This window comes from Erinaceus europaeus, chromosome 11 (genome assembly GCF_950295315.1).
Source record: "Erinaceus europaeus chromosome 11, mEriEur2.1, whole genome shotgun sequence".
Classification (NCBI taxonomy): domain Eukaryota; kingdom Metazoa; phylum Chordata; class Mammalia; order Eulipotyphla; family Erinaceidae; genus Erinaceus; species Erinaceus europaeus.
The window spans coordinates 33,483,752-33,503,548 of record NC_080172.1 but is presented as its reverse complement, the minus strand read 5'-3'; positions in this window follow the sequence as shown (position 1 = coordinate 33,503,548).

The window sequence follows — 19,797 nt, the reverse complement described above, 5'->3', positions numbered from 1 at the left end:
TTAAAATGGATTTCTGGTTAAAAACCAAATCAAATCATGTTTATCTTTTTTTTTTTTTTTTTTACATTGCCTGTTAGACCTAATCACCTTTACAGATTGCAAGTTTTTGTAATGTCATTATCAGGCCACCATTTAATTTAGCTCTAGTGCCAACCATGAAAAGGTTAAATTCCAGGAATTGTGTTTTGTTCTTGACCGCCACACAAGCAGATTTAATTTAGAGACTGTTTAATCTCTAGTGTTCATTTCCCAGTTGCTTGTAAAGGCAAGAGTTAACTTCTGAGCACATTAATCTCAGTCACAAGTGGTTGAATTTATAACCTTTTTGCTTGCCTTGATTAAATAACTTCAAAGCCCAAAAACTGCACTGAATGCCTTAAAAAGGTTGAAACCATAGGAACTTTTACATACCATTTTGTTTCTAGTTAATGCAGCTGCACCAAAGGCTCTGAGGTATGATCTGTTCTGCAGAGGGGTGAGGAGGTAGAGAGGGGATTGTGAAATAGGTAATTTGATCAATATTTCCAGCAGCCCATGTTGCAGTTTTGTCTCCCCTCGGGAGCACTTCTGTTCCTTTCACAAAAGCATATACTTCTCGAGGCTGAGCTCTGGCTCTGTACCATACTCTCTCCTGATATTAAACCTCTCATTTATATAAGTATTCATTCTGAACTACAAGAAGGGATATTAATTTCTTTGTTTACTTGACTATCTTTTCTTGACCAACTAGGAAATTCTTACAGTTCCATAAGGACATTTTTGGGATTTTTTTGTTTGTTTAATTCTAATAAGCAGTTTAATGCTTTAATTCTATGAGAGCTATGGTGACTACTGGAGAAAACAGGAAGGTGAGGTGGCAGAATAGGTAGAAGCTTTTCTTTTTCTTTTCTTTCTTTTTTTAACTTTTATTTATAAAAAGGAAACACTAACAAAACCATAGGGTAAGACAGGTACAACTCCACACAATTCCCACCACCAGAATTCCATATCCTATCACCTCCCCTGATAGTTTTCCTATTCTTTAACCCTCTGGGAGTATGGAGCCAGGGTCATTATAGGGTGCAGAAGATGGAAGGTCTGGCTTCTGGAATTGCTTCCCCACTGCATATGGCTGTTGGCAGGTTGATCCATATTCCCAGCTTGTCTCTCTCTTTCCCTAGTGGGATCTGGGGAAACAGGGCTTCAGGACACATATGTGGGGTCGTCTGACCAGGTAAGTCCGGTTGCCATCGTGGTAGCATCTGGAACCTGGTGGCCTCTCCGAGAATCCCAGGTTGAAAGCAGCTTCTTTGAGGAGTTCACACCAGGTGTTGTCTCCAAGTCGCCATCTTGGCTCCCCCCCCATTTTTAGGATTTTATGAAAGTATAGGAAAGAGATGGAGGAGTGGGATAAAAGATAACAAAATGATAAATTTACCTTAAAATGGTAAGAGGCCATTGCCACAATGTATTGTTGTTCCAGGAATATTCAAAGAAGTTAGATGATAATGGTAAACTTTTCAGACATGGCATCAGAATAGAAAAGAACAGCTGAGGTCACAAACCTTCATATTAAACTAATAAATATATATTTGTATCAAATTTTCTTTTTGTATGTCACTTTTTGAGGGGTTAATGATTTATAATATCGTTGTTGACAGATGGGTACAATTTCTCATCTCTCCATGTACCAAATTTTCAGCTTCACTGATTCAAAAACCTAGCTTTGATAGTGTCAGACAGCAGTACTCTTGTTCAATATCCCTTATTTGGTTTTGCTTATTAAGAAACCTCCGAATAAAGTAATTATTTTATTTTTTAAAAATCTAGCTGGTTGAGCACACAGATTACAATGTGTAAAGACCCGGGTTCAAGCCCCCGATCCCCACCTGCAGGGCAGGCAGAAAACTTTGCAAGTAGTGAAACAGTGCTGCAGATATCTCTCTGTCTCTCTCCCTCTCTATCACCCCCTTGATTTCTGGTTGTCTGAGGCTCCATAGTCCCAGGTTCAATCCTCCACACCACCATATACCAGAGCTGAGCAGTGCTCTAGTAAGAGAAAAAGAAAAAAAAGGAAAAGAAATCTAGCTCTGAGGGAGTTGAGCAGTATCGTAGCAGGTTAAGCGCAGGTGGCACAAAGCGCAAGGACTGTCCATCGGAAGAATACCGGTGAAGCAAGTCTGCAGGTGTCTCTCTTTCTCTCCCCCTCTCTGTCTTCCCCTCCTCTCTCCATTTCTGTATGTCCTATCCAACAACAATGACATCATCAACAACAATGATAACTACAGCAATAATAAAAAAAGAAAGGGCAAAAAAAGGGAAAATAAATAAAATATTAAAAAAAAGAAATCTAGCTCTGAGACATTTATGCAAACATGTTGATTTATTTGACAAAAGATATACTTGTTTATTGTATTGAACTTTTTAAAAAGATTTTTTCTTGTTTACCCTTGGTTTTAGAGTATAGCTTCAAACTTCGTTGTGTGTATATACCACACTGAACCCACCAATGATAGTTCTAGTCCACTATCAAACTGATTCTCTCTGCTCTTTCCTTCCATTCCCCCTTCTGTTCTGATAACCTGCATATATGTCTAAATTGAAGTTATTTTTACTGTGTTCTGTTAGCTCATTTATTTTGGTTATTTATATTCCACATGTGTGAAGCCATGCAGTATTTGTCCTTCACTTTCTGACTTATTTATTTTAGCATAACAATCTCAAGTTTCACTCATGTTATCACAAAAGGCAAGATTTAAGCATTATAAATGGCTGTGTAGTGTCTCATTAAGGGTATATTCCTTGATTTCTTTGTACACTCAACTGTCAATGTGTATTTAGATTGTTTCTGTGAGCTGGTTATTGCGAATATTGCTTTAAAACATAGACATGCATATGTACTTTTTGAATTAATGTTATTTTTCTTTTGTCTAAGATAAATTTTTCCTACCCGAGTAGAATTTGCTTTATCTCATGCTGTTTTATTTTTAATTTAAAAAAATCTTATAGTGTTTTCCATAGAAACTTTACCAATTTACATTTCTACTTTATTACTCTTATATAACAGAAGTAGATACTGATAGCTAAGCACCTATAAGTAGATACTCTACTAGGTATGTAAAGTATATTAGTTATAGCAAACTGACAGGTGCCTTCTTAATACAGTCTATCTTTCAGTAACAGTGAATTTTCAGATTACCAGACCATGGTCCATCCACTTCTCATCCTTCCTTGCAGGGAGGTAACCATATGACTAAGTTGGTCCAAATGAAAGAGGACAGATGGACATGTACGATTTCTTCATCACTTGAACAAAGAGCAATTTATTGTTCTGCATTGTCTCTTTCTTGTCCTTTGGCTACTCAGTAGAGTATAGATGTATCCAAATACCAAGTTGGCTAAACATGCAGAACAGAATCCAGGAAATAGAAATATAATAAAATGGGAGTGCTCTGATTGCATTGTCGGCAACGGTAGGATTTTCTGCCTTTAGCAGGCCAGTCAATAAGGAGTGACACCAAAGAGGTGATTATAATTTAATTTGGGTTAAGAATTAGAGTAAAGGTGACATGGACTAGCGGGGCTCCAGTCTTCGCAGGCGGCGCCGGGCAAGGCGAGTGCGCCGGGCATTGTCCTCCACCCGGGAAGGCGGCTCCTCTGCTGGTTGCAGAGCGCGGCTGGCAGAGGACCCGGAGAGAGCACTTTAGCTCGGGGGCTTTTTCTTGGGAGTCTCCAGGGTCCACCGCGACCCTGAGGGCGGATCCGAAGACTTCTTGAGTATAGCTCTCATTGGATCAAAGGACTTGGAGCTAGTTTTCATTTTCGAGACATCCTTTAAAAAAATATGGAGGGGGGGGGTTTCCCGAAAGATGGCGGACGGAGAAGCTGCTAGCCTCTGAGCTCTGAACACACTCCCCTGGAGACAATAGGATTTTCTGCCTTTAGCAGGCCAGCCAATAAGGTATCCTTAGACACCAAGGAGGTGACTATAACTTTATTTGGGTAAGAATTAGAGTAGGGAAAAAATTCTTTTTTCTTCCTTTTAATTTTCAAGCATACATCCTTCCCGCCGCGCCCCCCCCCCCATAAACAGTCCCTGGGGACCAGCTCCTAGCAGGATACCCCATACCACCAAACAGGGTGTTTTTTTTTTTTTGAATTCACTGATACACATTTGGGAAGTTCCTTGCACTGCTCTTTAATTACAACTCTTCTTCTTATCTTCTCCCTTTTCTCTCTCTTATCTTTCTCTCTCTCTCTCTCTTTTTATTTTAATCTTGTATACACTTCTTTCTTCTTTGCCTTTCTGAATTTGTGAATTACTTTGGGGAAGAAATATGACTCAGAGTGGACTCTCTATGTGTGTATTTCTGCTCTAGTTCCCTTTCCCCTCTTGTTACCCCTAGAATATACAAAGGATAGTAGATTTGCATAACTGTCTATTCTTGCTATCCTCTCTTTCTTTTCTCTTACTTCACTGGGATTTGGTTACTATTTTTTCACGGACTGGAGAAATTGTTTGGCTAACTGGTAACGATTAAACTACTTCAATACTTACTTCAGTTGCTACTGTAATTCCTGAGGTTGGTGAGTGCAATTGCCATAAAGGTATTTAGTACAGTGTTACTTGTACTCAAGACAAACAAATGAGGAAAACCAGAGCATAAAAAAAGAAAGAAACACATAAATAAAAGAAATGGGTAGATTAAAAACAAATAAAACTGCTACCCCAATGAATGAAGACAAGAGCCCAGAAGAAACTACAAATCAGTCAGAAGTAACCATAGATAAGAAAAGTATGCAAGCAATAATAAACTTATTAATCACAGAAATGAAAACAACATTGGAGGAAAGGAATGGCAGTATTAGGGAAACAACAGTTGAGACCGCCAAGGAAAATACTGATCATCTTGAGGCAATTAGAGAACTGAAAGCTGAAATAGCTGTAATGAAGAAAGAAGCTGAGGGAAGGGAAAGCAGACTAACAGAAGCAGAAAACAGAATTAGTCAGACAGAGGATGACTTAGAGAAAACTAAGAAAGAGGTGAAAGAGCTTAAAAAGAGATTGAGAGACACTGAAAACAACAACAGAGACATATGGGATGATATCAAAAGAATTAACATTCATATAATTGGCATGCCAGAGGAAGAAAGAGAGGAAGGGGAAGCAAACATTCTAGAGGAAATAATACAAGAAAACTTCCCAGACCTGAATAACAGAAAGGATATCAAGGTTCAAGAGGCCCAGAGAGTACCAAACAGAATCAACCCAGACCTCAAGACACATCATAGTCACAATGAGAAGAAGTAAGGATAAAGAAAGGATCCTAAAGGCTGCAAGAGAGAAACAAAAAGTCACATAGAGGGGAAAACCCATAAGACTTTCTGCAGATTTCTCAACTCAAACTCTAAAAGCCAGAAGGGAGTGGCAAGATATCTATCGAGCCCTGAATGAAAAGGGATTTCAACCAAGGATAATATATCCTGCTAGATTTTCATTCAAGCTAGATGGAGGGATCAAAACCTTTTTAGACAAACAACAGTTAAAGGAGGCAACCATCACCAAACCGGCCCTGAAAGAGGTACTAAAAGACCTCTTATAAACAAGAACATCACTATAATACTTGCAATATATCAGAGTAAACAAATTGTTTTTTAGAACAATGGCACTACAATACATTAAATCCATAATATCAATAAATGTCAATGGCTTAAACTCACCCATCAAAAGGCACAGGGTGGGGGGATGGATCAGAAAACATAACCCAACCATATGCTGCTTGCAAGAATCCCATCTGTCACAACAAGACAAACACAGACTTAAAGTGAAAGGGTGGAAAACTATCATACAGGCTAACGGTCCACAAAAAAGGGCAGGAACAGCCATTCTCATCTCAGACACGATAGATTTTAAATTAAATAAAGTAATAAAAGATAGGCAAGGACATTACATAATGATTAGAGGATCAATCAGCCAAGAAGACTTAACAATTATTAACATCTATGCACCCAACGAGGGACCATCTAAATACATTAAGCATCTACTGAAAGAATTTCAAAAATACATCAATAGTAATACAATAATAGTGGGAGACTTTAATACCCCACTCTCACACTTAGACAGATCAACAAAGCAGAGAACCAATAAAGATACAAGAAAATTGAATGAAGAGATTGACAGACTAGACCTCTTGGACATTTTCAGACTCCTCCACCCCAAAAAACTGGAATACACCTTCTTTTCAAATCCACATAACACATACTCAAGGATAGACCACATGTTAGGCCACAAAGACAGCATCAATAAATTCAAGAGCATTGAAATCATCCCAAGTATCTTCTCAGACCACAGTGGAGTAAAACTAACATTTAACAAGAAACGGAAAATTATTAAAAGACACAGAATTTGGAAACTAAACAACATGCTCCTTAAGAACCACTGGGTCAGAGACTCACTCAAACAGGAAATTCAAATGTTCCTGGAAACTAATGAAAATGAAGACACAACCTATCAAAATATTTGGGACACAGCTAAAGCAGTACTGAGAGGGAAACTTATAGCCATACAATCACATATTAAACACCAAGAAGAAGCCCAAATGAACGACCTTACTGCACACCTCACGGACTTAGAGGAAGAGGAACAAAGGAACCCCAAAGCAACCAGAAGGACAGAAATCACTAAAGTTAGAGCAGAAATAAACAACATCAAAAATAAAAGAACCATACAAAAGATCTATGAAGCCAAATGTTGGTTCTTTGAAAGATTAAACAAAATTGACAAACCCCTAGCCAGACTCACCAAACAAAAAAAAGAGAAGACTCAAATTAATAGAATTGTAAACGATGCAGGAGATATCACAACTGACACACCAGAAATCCAGAGAATCCTGCGAAACTTCTATAAAGAACTATATGCCATCAAGCTAGAGAATCTGGAAGAAATGGAACAATTCCTAGAAACCTATGCCCTTCCAAAACTGAACCAAGAAGAACTACAAAATCTAAATGCACCAATCACAGACAAAGAAATTGAAACTGTTATTAAGAATCTCCCCAACAACAAAAGTCCTGGACCAGATGGCTTCACAAACGAATTCTACAAAACTTTCAGGAAACAGTTAATACCCATACTTCTTAAGCTATTCCATAAGATTGAAGAAACAGGAATACTCCCTTCCACCTTCTATGAAGCCAAGATCACCCTGATACCAAAAGCTGACAGGGACAGAACAAAAAAGGAAAACTACAGACCAATATCTCTGATGAACATAGATGCCAAAATATTAAACAAGATCTTGGCCAACCGGATACAGCAACACATCAAAAAGATTGTTCATCATGACCAAGTGGGATTCATCCCAGGAATGCAAGGCTGGTTCAACATCCGTAAGTCAATCAATGTCATTCACCACATCAATAAAAGCAAAGCCAAAAACCACATGATTATCTCAATAGATGCAGAGAAAGCCTTTGACAAAATCCAACACCCATTCATGCTCAAAACTCTACAAAAAATGGGAATAGATGGGAAATTCCTCAAGATAGTGGAGTCTATATATAGCAAACCTACAGCCAACATCATACTCAATGGACAGAAGCTGAAAGCATTCCCCCTCAGTTCGGGGACTAGACAGGACTGTCCACTGTCACCGTTACTCTTCAACATAGTATTGGAAGTTCTTGCCATAGCAATCAGGCAAGAGAAAGAAATCAAAGGGATACAGATTGGAAGGGAAGAAGTCAAGCTCTCACTATTTGCAGATGATATGATAGTATGCATAGAAAGACCTAAAGAATCCAGTAGAAAATTACTGGAAGTTATTAGGCAATATAGCAAGGTATCAGGCTACAAAATCAATGTACAAAAATCAGTGGCATTTCTTTATGCAAACACTAAATCTGAAGAAGAAGACATCCAGAAATCACTCCCATTTACTGTTTCAGCAAAATCAATCAAATACCTAGGAATAAAGTTGACCAAAGAAGTGAAAGACTTGTATACTGAAAACTATGAGTCGCTACTCAAGGAAATAGAAAGTAATACCAAGAAATGGAAAGATATCCCATGCTCATGGATTGGAAGAATAAATATCATCAAAATGAATATTCTCCCCAGAGCCATATACAAATTTAATGCAATACCCATCAAAGTTCCACCAAGCTTCTTTAAGAGAATAGAACAAACACTACAATCATTTATCTGGAACCTGAAAACACCTAGAACTGCCAAAACCATCTTAAGGAAAAGAAACAGAAATGGAGGCATCACACTCCCAGACCTTAAACTATATTATAAAGCCATCATCATCAAAACAGCATGGTACTGGAACAAAAATAGGCACACAGACCAGTGGAACAGAATTGAAAGCCCAGAAATAAATCCCAACACCTATGGGCATCTAATCTTTGATAAGGGGGCCCAAAGGATTAATTGTAAAAAGGAGGCTCTCTTCAATAAATGGTGCTGGGAAAACTGGGTTGTAACATGCAGAAGAATGAAATTGAACCACTTTATCTCACCAGAAACAAAAATCAACTCCAAATGGATCAAAGACCTAGATGTCAGACCAGAAACAATCAAATACTTAGAGGAAAACATTGGTAAAACACTTTCCCACCTACACCTCAAGGACATCTTTGATGAATCAAACCCAATTGCAAGGAAGACTAAAGCAGAAACAAACCAATGGGACTACATCAAATTGAAAAGCTTCTGCACATCCAAAGAAACTATTAAACAAACAGAGAGACCCCTCACAGAATGGGAGAAGATCTTCACATGCCAGACATCAGACAAGAAACTAATCACCAAAATATATAAAGAGCTCAGCACACTTAGCACCAAAAAGCAAATGACCCCATCCAAAAATGGGCAGAGGAAATGAACAAAACATTCACTACAGAGGAGATCCAAAAAGCTAACAAATATATGAAAAACAGCTCGAGGTCACTGATTGTCAGAGAAATGCAAATTAAGACAACACTAAGATACCACCTCACTCCTGTAAGAATGGCATACATCAAAAAGGACAGCAGTAACAAATGCTGGAGAGGATGTGGGGACAGAGGAACCCTTTTACATTGCTGGTGGGAATGTAAATTGGTACAGCCTCTGTGGAGAGCAGTCTGGAAAACTCTCAGAAGGCTAGACATGGACCTTCCATATGACCCAGTAATTCCTCTCCTGGGGTTATACCCCAAGGACTCCATAACACCCAACCAAAAAGAGGTGTGTACTCCTATGTTCATAGCAGCACAATTCATAATAGCTAAAACCTGGAAGCAACCCAGGTGCCCAACAACAGATGAGTGGATGAGAAAGCTGTGGTATATATACACAATGGAATACTATGCAGCTATCAAGAACAATGAACCCACCTTCTCTGACCCATCTTGGACAGAGCTAGAAGGAATTATGTTAAGTGAACTAAGTCAGAAAGATAAAGATGAGTATGGGATGATCCCACTCATCAACAGAAGCTGACTAAGAAGATCTGAAAAGGAAACTAAAAGCAGGACCTGATCAAATTGTAAGTAGGGCACCAAAGTAAAAACCCAGTGGTGAGGGGTAGACATGTAGCTTCCTGGACCAGTGGGGGGTGGGAGTGGGCGGGAGGGATGGGTCACAGTCCTTTGGTGGTGGGAATGGTGTTTATGTACACTCCTAGCAAAATGTAGACATATAAATCAGTAGTTAATTAATATGAGAGGGGTAAAATCAATTGTATGTCTCAAAGTTTTTTAAAACACAGACTGAATCTTTTTAATATATAGGCTGTGTATTTGATATGCAGACTCTCTCAAAAGCCTAGACCAAGTAGATTAGAAGCATCCAATAGCACAGCTATATACAAGATACTGGGTACTGTACAGCAAACCATAACAAAAGGACTTTTCAAAGTTAACCCAATTACCAAATAATGTGATGATAACATTAACTATCAATTGTCTTTTTTAACCCTAAGACAGCAGGAACCTCACATCTCCACTATAGAGCCTCTACTTCCCCCGTCCTGGAACCCTTGGATAGGGCCCACTTTCCCGTATGCCTCTCCCAATCCATATCAAATACTATTGCATCTGACGACCACAACCTAACCAACGCAATGATTGCCACCTCAACATGCTTCACCTCAGACTGTGTCCAGAGACTTCACGTGTGGAATGACAACCCTTCAGCTTCATTAAAGGCTGAGACCTTTCCTTTCATAGTACACTCTAATTTCATCTCAGGTGGTTAACTTTCTAACAAAGTCCCATAACCTAGATATACACCAGTTTCTGTGAGAGAGAGAGCTTATATTCACACGTATCCATAAACTACTGCAAAATATATACCTGAAAGCAGAAGTACACTAGAGTTTGCAGTGAGTACCTCCCTAACACCTCCTCTCCACTATTCCAAGCTTGGGATCCATGATTGCTCAACAAATTGTTTGGCTTCATATGTTAACTCTCTTTTCAATCACCAGGTTCCAGATGCCACCAGGATGCTGGCTAGGCTTCCCTGGATTGAAGACCCCACCAATGTGTCCTGGAGCTCAGCTTCCCCAGAAACACACCCTACTAGGGAAAGAGAGAGGCAGACTGGGAGTATGGACCGACCAGTCAATGCCCATGTTCAGCGGGGAAGCAATTACAGAAGCCAGACCTTCTACCTTCTGCAACCCTCAACGACCCTGGGTCCATGCTCCCAGAGGGCTAGAGAATGGGAAAGTTACCATGGGAGGGGGTGGGTTATGGGGATTGGGTGGTGGGAATTGTGTGGAGTTGTACCCCTCCTACCTTATGTTTATGTTCACTAATCCTTTCTTAAATAAAAAATTTAAAAAAAAAGAAATATAACAAAATGAACCTTGACTCACTTTGTAACAGAAGAAATGAGAAATCTCAACCACTGTAATTTCTGGTTCACTCATGTAGCACTTTAGCATATACTCTCTCCTTTTTTTCCTCAGGTTTAACACTGGAGTTCACTGCTTACATAATTACAATGATATCATTCCTGTCATTCTCTCTCTCTGTATCTCTCTTTCTCCCTTTCCTAAAGACAGGTGTGGGAAAGTTGGGGAGAGAAAGAGATACCTGCAACACTGTTCTCCCATCCTAGAACTTGAACCCAGATTCTTACACATGGTAATGTGTGTGCTCTACTAGTTATAGCACCACTAAACCCCAATCTATGTTGTTGTTGTTTTAACAATATCTTAATATTTTAAAGTCCAAGGGCACTCTATTTTTATTCGTATTTTACAATAAAGGAATTAAAACTGAGAAGCTAAATAAAAACAAATTTATTTCTAAGTATAAAATAATATAGGAAAGCATGATTGAACCAGGGTTATGAAAAAGTTTACATTTGAGTCTTAGATACATTTTCTTTCTGCCATATTTTTTAAATTTTTTTATATAATTAGGAAACACTGACAAAACCACAGGATAAGAGGGGTACAACTCCAATCAATTCCCACCACCAGAACTCCATATCCCATCCCCTCCTCTGATAGCTTTCCTATTCTTTAACCCTCTGGGAGGGGTTGTCTCTCCAGGGAAGTCTGGTTGGCATCATGCTAGCATCTGGAACCTGGTGGTTGAAAAGAGAGTTAACATATAAAACCAAACAAATTGTTGATCAGTCATGGACCTAAAGGCTGGAATAGTGCAGATGAAGAGTTGGGAGGGGGGTTTCCTCCATTTTGCAGATAGCTAGTAAGCATATTTTAGTTATATTCCAAAGGGGTTGTGGCTATACTAGTGGTTTTTTTTGTTTGTTTGTTTGTTTGTTGTTGCCTAAGCCTGAAATCTAATACTCAGGTGGATCCTAATTATTGTCTGGGGAGTTGATGTCATGGCTGGTAGAAGGACCAGAAAGATGGATCAGGGAAGGGAGTGGATCCCAAATATGAGAAAGGTGTATAAGTATTGTTGGTTATAAACCCCATCAATCTGATGTGATCTGGCATATTTTAAAATATAATTTTAAGTTAATATTCACTTACAAAGTGAACAAACATATTTTTTAAAGTCTTAGTAAGTTTTAAGGTGTGTGTGTGTGTGTGTGTATGTGTGTGTGTGTGTAGAAATGGGACCTTTTGAATGCACGATTTCATCTTTTTCAAGACCACCTTTTCACTCAGATGGAGACAAAGCAATTTAGAGAGATAAAGAGAGAAGAATGAAAACAGAATGGCCACAGCACCAGATCTTTGACCAGTGGCATAACACTCCCATAAGGTTTGGGACTTGAACCTGAACTGTGAACATGAAATGCATGTGCCCTATCTGGTGAGCTCTCTAACCCACATATTGTACATTTTTTATGGCAGTTGGTATTTGTAGAATACATATGTATATGAAAAAGCACTTAAATAAAACTGCAACTAAATATTTCACATAATGTACTTGAGCATAATTCACTTAGTTCAGCCTTATGATAGAGTTGCTATAAATCAAAGATTCCCAAAATTTTTAGTCTCTGGACTCTTTTGCACTGAAGACTTATTGAGGTCCCTGGGAATCTTTTGTATGTATTTATATCTACTAGTATTTTTCTATCTCAAAAATAAAGTATTTAAATATTTATCAATTTATTGTAAACAACAAGGGTAAACTCATTGAATTTTATAATAAATCACATATTTTAAATAAAATAGTTTTATTTTCAAAAATAGTACTAAAGTGAGATTAATGCATTGGTTTAAATTTTGAAAATCTTTGTAGCAATGGAAGATATGTGCATTCACTTGCAAAATTTTTTTTTGCTTAAAGTATACAAAAATTCATTTCTTATGTGGATATATGGCTGACAACAAAAGAAATAGTTAAATAATATTTCATTTATTTTAATGAGAGAGATATAGAGAGAAAGATAAAGAGGGAGACAAGAGCATTGATGAACTCTGGATTATGGTGGTGCTGGGGACTGAATCTGGAACCTCAGAGCTTCAAGCATAAAAGATTTTCTTCTTATCTAATATGCTACTTCCCCAGACACCCCCCCCCATATTTTATTCTTTTAGATAGAGGTAAATATCCTTCTTGATATCACATTGAATGTCAAGAAGTGGTGAGTTGTGAAATGACATCTAAAACTGTCAATAAACTCTTTGTAGTCAGTAATATTAAAATAAATTGATCTCTCTTACACTTCACTGGAATTTTTAATCTGTGCATAATTTTGTAATGTCACAAAGGATGAATGACTAAGAATGTTGTGTTATATATACACAATGGAATATTACTTAGCTGTTAAAATGAAGTCATCTCTTTCATTTCATCACTAGTGGAGCTGGAAGGCATTATGTTAAGCGAGATAAGCCAAAAAGAGAAGTATGAACACTGGATGATATCACTTATAGATGAAACAAAAAAACAGTGAGAGAAAGGAAAAATACTGGATGGGGTATTGCATCAAAGCAAAAGACTCTAGGGAAAGTGGGATTGGGTGGGAGTGAAGAGGGCCTTGGCTTCTTGATGTATGATAGTGGGAAAGGCCCTCAGTTGGGGGTTAGAGTTTTTTTATAGACATATAGAAATCAGAAATTGTACCTAAAATGGCTGTATTGTAAACCATTACCCCCCAATAAAATTAAAAAGAGAAAAAATACTAGTTTGCTGAATTATGCAAACCTTCCAAATATTCAAACATTTTATAACCCAGTACAAAAGCATCACATGTCATATTTTTAATATCATTATCAATCTCATTAGAAAAGTTTTTAAATATTGGGAAACTGTCAAGCTCATGGTTTAGATACAACTTTTCCAGAATGTTAATTTTTACTTGAAAGCTTGGATTTTATCTTTGGCAACATATAGTATAAATTATTTTCCTTGAAGTGACAGGCTCATTTTGTTCATTTTGAAGATCATGTCTGCCAAATACTGAAGTTTGGATAATGATAGTTTGTCAGTCATTCTTTCAAGAAGAAATGGTGTTCTGTGAAAAATACTGGCTAATTCAGCTCACAGATGAACGACAGAACTGCTTTTCCTTGAGACATCATCATGCCTTAAGATGATGAACTTTGTCATCATAATGCCATAATTAGGTGTCTTATCTTTCTCTCCCCCTCTCTGTCTTCCCCTCCTCTCTCCATTTCTCTCTGTCCTATCCAGTAATGATGACATCAATAACAACAACAATAATAACTACAACAAGGGCAACAAAAAGAAGTAAGTAAATACATATTAAAATTTAAAAATAATAATAATTCATCATCTTAAGATGCAGAATTATTTTACAGGGGCCAGGCAGTGATGCACCTGGTTAAGCACATACACTACAGTGTGCAAGGACATGGGTTCAAGCCCCTCGTCCCCACCTGCAGGGGGGAAAACTTCATAGTAGTGAAGTAGAGCTGCAGGTGTCTCTCTGTCACTCTCCCTTTCTCCCCTCTCAATTTATACGTCTCTATTCAATAATAAATAAAATTTAAGAAATTGTTCTACATATGTACTTATTTTTACACAGAATGTTAATATACCTTCAAAGACTAAAATTTATTAACATTATATTTTCATTAATCCATAAATGATATCAACTTAATATGATATTTTAACTTTATTTTTATTGTGTGCATGGTAGTGAAAGACATATTGACATAAACTACTAATAGCACAGCTTAGTGCTATTGCTTTGATTTTGGCTAAATGGCCAGTATTAGCCACCTTTTTTTGAACGTCAGCAGAGGTTTCATCCTGGTGAAAAAACTAAGCAGACTTTTTATATTATTAAAAATTAATTTTCACCTTAAAGAACTCCTAAGAGGATCTTGGGAACTTTCAGAGATCTATGACACCACTCTTGAATAATCTCTGCTATAAACACACAAACAAAATGCAGCCATCAACCAGCAAAATTTCAAAATGACTCAGATTCTCTACTTGGGTTTCTCAAGCACCATGGAGTAAGCATGTAATTCATGGTATTTCTTCTAAAAGTTATTTCCCTCTTGCTTCCAAAGTTCCCAAATTTCAGCTACTTTTAGAATTTATCTTTTATATAGAAACACTTATTATCTTTAAATTTGATAGAGACAGCAAGAAAATTGAGAGGGATGGGGGAGATAGAAAGGAAGAGGGAGTCAGCAGGTTAAGCGCATGTGGCGCAAAACACAAGGGCTGACTTAAGGATCCCAGTTCGAGTCCCCAGCTCCCCACCTGCGGGGAGTAGCTTCACAAGCAGTGAAGCACGTCTGCATGTGTCTTATCTTTCTCTCCCCCTCTGTGTCTTCCCCTCCTCTTTCCATTTCTCTCTGTCCTATCCAACAGCAACGACATCAATAACTACAACAAGGGCAACAAAAGGAAATAAATAAATAAATATTTAAAAAATAAAGGGAGGAAGAGTGGTTCAGGATGTGCCAAAATAGATAAGGCATTGGACTCTCAAGCATGAGGTCCTGGGTTCAATCCCCAGCAGCACATGTACCAGAGTGATGTCTGGTTCTCTCTCTCTCTTCTTATCTTTCTCATGAATAAAGAAATAAAATCTAAAAAGAAAAAAAGAGAGAGAGGAAGAGAGACACCTGCAGCACTGCTTCACCACTTGCATAGCTTTACCCCTGTAGGAGAGGACTAGGGGCTCGAACCCAGGTCCTCATGCATTGTAACGTTTACTCAACCAGGTGCATCACCACCCAGCCCCTAGTCCCAGCCCCTAGATTTTTCTTTTCTACAGCCACAACTCTAATAGCTCCCTCACCCTACATCATGGCCCCAGGTCACTTGATCCTTCTCTACCTTTTACTTATTTAGTCTCATCATAAAGGCTAAAAACAATAGTAAAAAAAATAGAGTAAAAAGAAAGATTATTAAAAATATATAACCCTTTTTATTTTTTATAAATTCAACAAGGAAAAGCTGAATATTCATATATTGATTCTTATTATCACATTTAGATATTGTTGAGATGTGTATGCCTATATATTGTGTCAGATACTAACAGTTTGCAGTCAGCATGACTTTAATTCATCTAAATTTCCCTCTTTGTATAAATTCTGGACACCTGGATTATGCACTGATTGGACTTCCTTGCTATCTTGTTTATAATCTGCCAGTAAAAGGCATATTATACAAAATGGAAAGGCAGAAGAAAGGTCAGTTATTATTCCTCAACAATGACTGGCTGATACCTACCCAGGTTGATAGCATATAGACTTTTCTTGGTTAGACCTTGTGAATTTCCTACTTTAGTGCTTCAAGCATCTGTAATTACCACCCACTTATTATGATTCCTGAATTTCCAATTTTCCTCAAAACCAGAGGTACATTTTCATGATCTTTGATTGTCTTAGTCCTTCCAATAGTTTTTCTAGTTTATAATTCTCTTTGTTTTTATAATTTTATTTATTTTTTAATTTATTTATTTATAAAATTGGAAATACTAACAAAACCATAAGATAAGAGGGGTACAATTCCCACCATCAGAGCTCCATATCCCATCCCCTCCCCTGATAGTTTTCCTATTCTTTACCCCATGGGAGTATGGACCCAGGGTCATTCTAGGGTACAGAAGGTGGAAGGTCTGACTTCTGTAATTGCTTCCCCGCTGAAAATGGGCATTGATAGGTTGATCCATACTCCTAGCCTGCCTCTTTCTTTCCCAAGTGTGGCAGGGCTGTTCTTCCTCTAGCGTTTGCCCTTCTTCCGTAGCCAGTCAACAGCGTCAGGTTGAGCCTGATGTAAAGTTTCGAGACCTCCTTTGAATCTGGAGAGGTGGCAGTCATTGACTATGTGGGTCATAGTCTGTCTGTAGCTGCAGGGGCAGTTTGGGTTGTCTCTGGCTCCCCAGCAATGGAACATAGCGGCGCACCGGCCATGGCCTGTTCGGTAGCAATTGAGGAGAGCCCAATCATAACGTGCTAGGTCAAAGCCGGGTTGACACTTGCAGGGGTCTGTGATGAGGTGTTTGTTCTTTACCTCAGCTGACTGCCAACTCTGTTTCCAAGGGTCTGGGACAGAGAAGTTCAGTGTAGGCGTAGGGGACCAGATTGGATGACGAGATGTCAAGCGTTGGACAGGGTGGGCAAAGATATCCGCGTATATTGGCAGGTCTGGTCCAGCGTAGACTTGGGAAATGAACTTAGATGATGCCGCATCCCGACGAATATTGGCGGGGTGATGTTGCTAAGAACTGGCAGCCATGGAACCGGGGTGGAACGGATGGTTCCAGAAATTATCCTCATGAAGGAATATAATTTGGAATCGACCAAGTGGACATGGGGGCTACGGAACCATACTGGGGCACAGTATTCTGCAGTGGAATAGCATAATGCCAGAGATGATGATCCTAGTGTGGAAGCGCTCGCGCCCCATGAGGAGCTGGCCAGTCTTGCAATGATGTTATTCCTTGCGCCCACCTTTGCTGCAGTTTTTATGAGATGTTCGTGAAATGACAGGGTGCGATCGAGAGTAACGCCAAGATAGACTGGCTGGGCTTCATGCCGGATTCGCATATCGTCAAGCTGCACATTAAGCTCACACGAGGCCGAGGCATGGTGTAGATGGAAAACAGATGATACCATTTTTGCAGTGCTAGGGATTAGTCGCCATTTTTTACAGTAATCAGATATCAGAGACATGTCTTTCGTGAGTGTTTCCTCGAGGATGTCGAACTTGGATGCCTGAGTTGCACAGCAGATGTCATCGGCGTAGATGAACTTCCTTGAAGAAGTTTCTGGGAGGTCATTGATGTAAATATTAAATAGCGTAGGAGCCAGAACAGAGCCCTGGGGGAGGCCACTTGAGACAAGTCTCCATCTTTTGGGATGCATTGGATTGACCTTCCCGTGGTGCATCCTGTGAGTACCCATTCATTGGGGAAACTGACGATCCTTCCTAGCCAACTGAATCCACATGGATCCCAGTCACTTTCAAAGCCAGCAACAAGCAGCTCCTGACAGCTTTCAAGCTGTTGGTCCTGCTCTTTGAGTCCTCCAACTTAATGTTGAGGGGCTGTCCTTTGCCAAACGCGTTCTTATTGGTCAATTGGCAATACAGCATCAGGCAGATGTTATCTGCCTACAAGAAACACATATAGCAGTCGATGAAGCTGCTCGATTCACCATCAGTGGATTTGATTTAATATGCTATAATCCATCCTAAACACGGCCGAGCCATCTACGCCAAATCGTGTCTTGCGGACGTTTACCACACGGCCTCTTCGACCTTCTACGACTCCATTATTATTGGAACTATTCAGCTCGTCAACATATATAAGCCTCCCAGTGCCTCATGGGATAATGAGGTCCTGCCTAGCCCGAATCACCCAGCCGTTTACGTTGGCAGGGCTGTGAGGAGGCAGAGCTCCAGGACACATTGGTGGGGTTATCTGCCCAGGAATGTCCAGTTGGTATCATGGTAGTATCTGGAACCTGGTGGTTGAAAAGAGTTAACATATAAAAGCATACAAATTTTTGATTAATCATGAACCTGAAGGCTGGAATATTGCAGATGAAGATTTGGGGGTCTCCGTTTTGGAAATAGCTAGTAAGTCTATTTTAATTATATTCCAAAAAGACCATGACTTTATTTAGTTTTTGCCTGAGCCTGACATCTGATATGTAGCTGGACCCAGGTTATTGTCTGGTGAAATGATGCCATGGTTGGAAAAAGGGCTAGAAAGCTGGATTAGGGAAGAGAGTAGCTCCCAAATATGGGATAAGTGTATAAATATTGTTGACTGTAAAACTTCACCTACTTCCTATTATATGTCCCTCAGTCCACTCCAAAGCTAACCTTATCAAAGTAAGGACTACAAAAGTTGAATAAGGACAAGAGACTGGCATACTTTATGATGACTCTTTAGTCACTATCAGGCCACCCATCAGCTGGGCCTTAGTTGGGGAGTCCTGGGATTCCCACACAAACACAATGAACCTAGACCTCAAATAGATGCCTCTCCCCATTATCACTGGTCATCTCCATCAGGAACAACATAATGGGCCTTTTGGGGAGCCCCCATAGGACCTTGCCTTCAATGTGGATCAACAATGGTAGATAATATTCTATACTCCAAAGGGGAGTTGGATAATATACTCAATCTACCACCTGAAGAAGATAGGTACTGAAATTTGTACAACTCGGAATGTTCCTACTGATGACCACAGAATGCAAGTTCGGACCTACAGAGATGAAGATGTTACATAAGCTCTTATGCTGAATATGAGCCCCAGATAAAATAGATGGGGTTTACAATTCTCTTTCTTTTAATCATTCCTTCCTTCTGCAAAACAGAGAGATAAGCACATTATTAGAAAATCCTAGAGTTCAGGTGGTGGCACACCTAATTGAGCACACAGGTTACAGTGCTTGAGGACGACTTGAGTCCTACAAGGGGGAGTTTTGTGAGTGGTGAAGCAATGTTGCAGGTCTCTCTCTATCTCTCTCTCTCTCTCTTTCTCTTTTAAAAATTATCTTTATATGATAGAGACAGCCAGATATCAAGAGAGAAGTGGGAGATAGAAAATAGAGACAGAGAGATACCTACAGACTTGCTTCACCACTCGTGAAGTTTTCCCCCTGCAGGTGGGGACTGGGGGGCTTCAACCCAGATCCCTGCACATTGCAACGCAGATCCTTGCACATTGCTCAACCAGGTGTGCCAAAACCTGCCCCACAGGTGTCTCTCTGTCTCTCTCCCTTTCTATCACCCCCTTCCCTGTTGATTTCTGGCTGACTCTATCCAATAAATAAATAAAGATAATAATAAAGAAAATTCTGAGAACAAAAATGTCTCATTCTAGAGTTGTCTTCAGATACAGAATCTCAAAGACAAGTATCTGAGATAAGGTGTTTTACCCTTGTTAGATT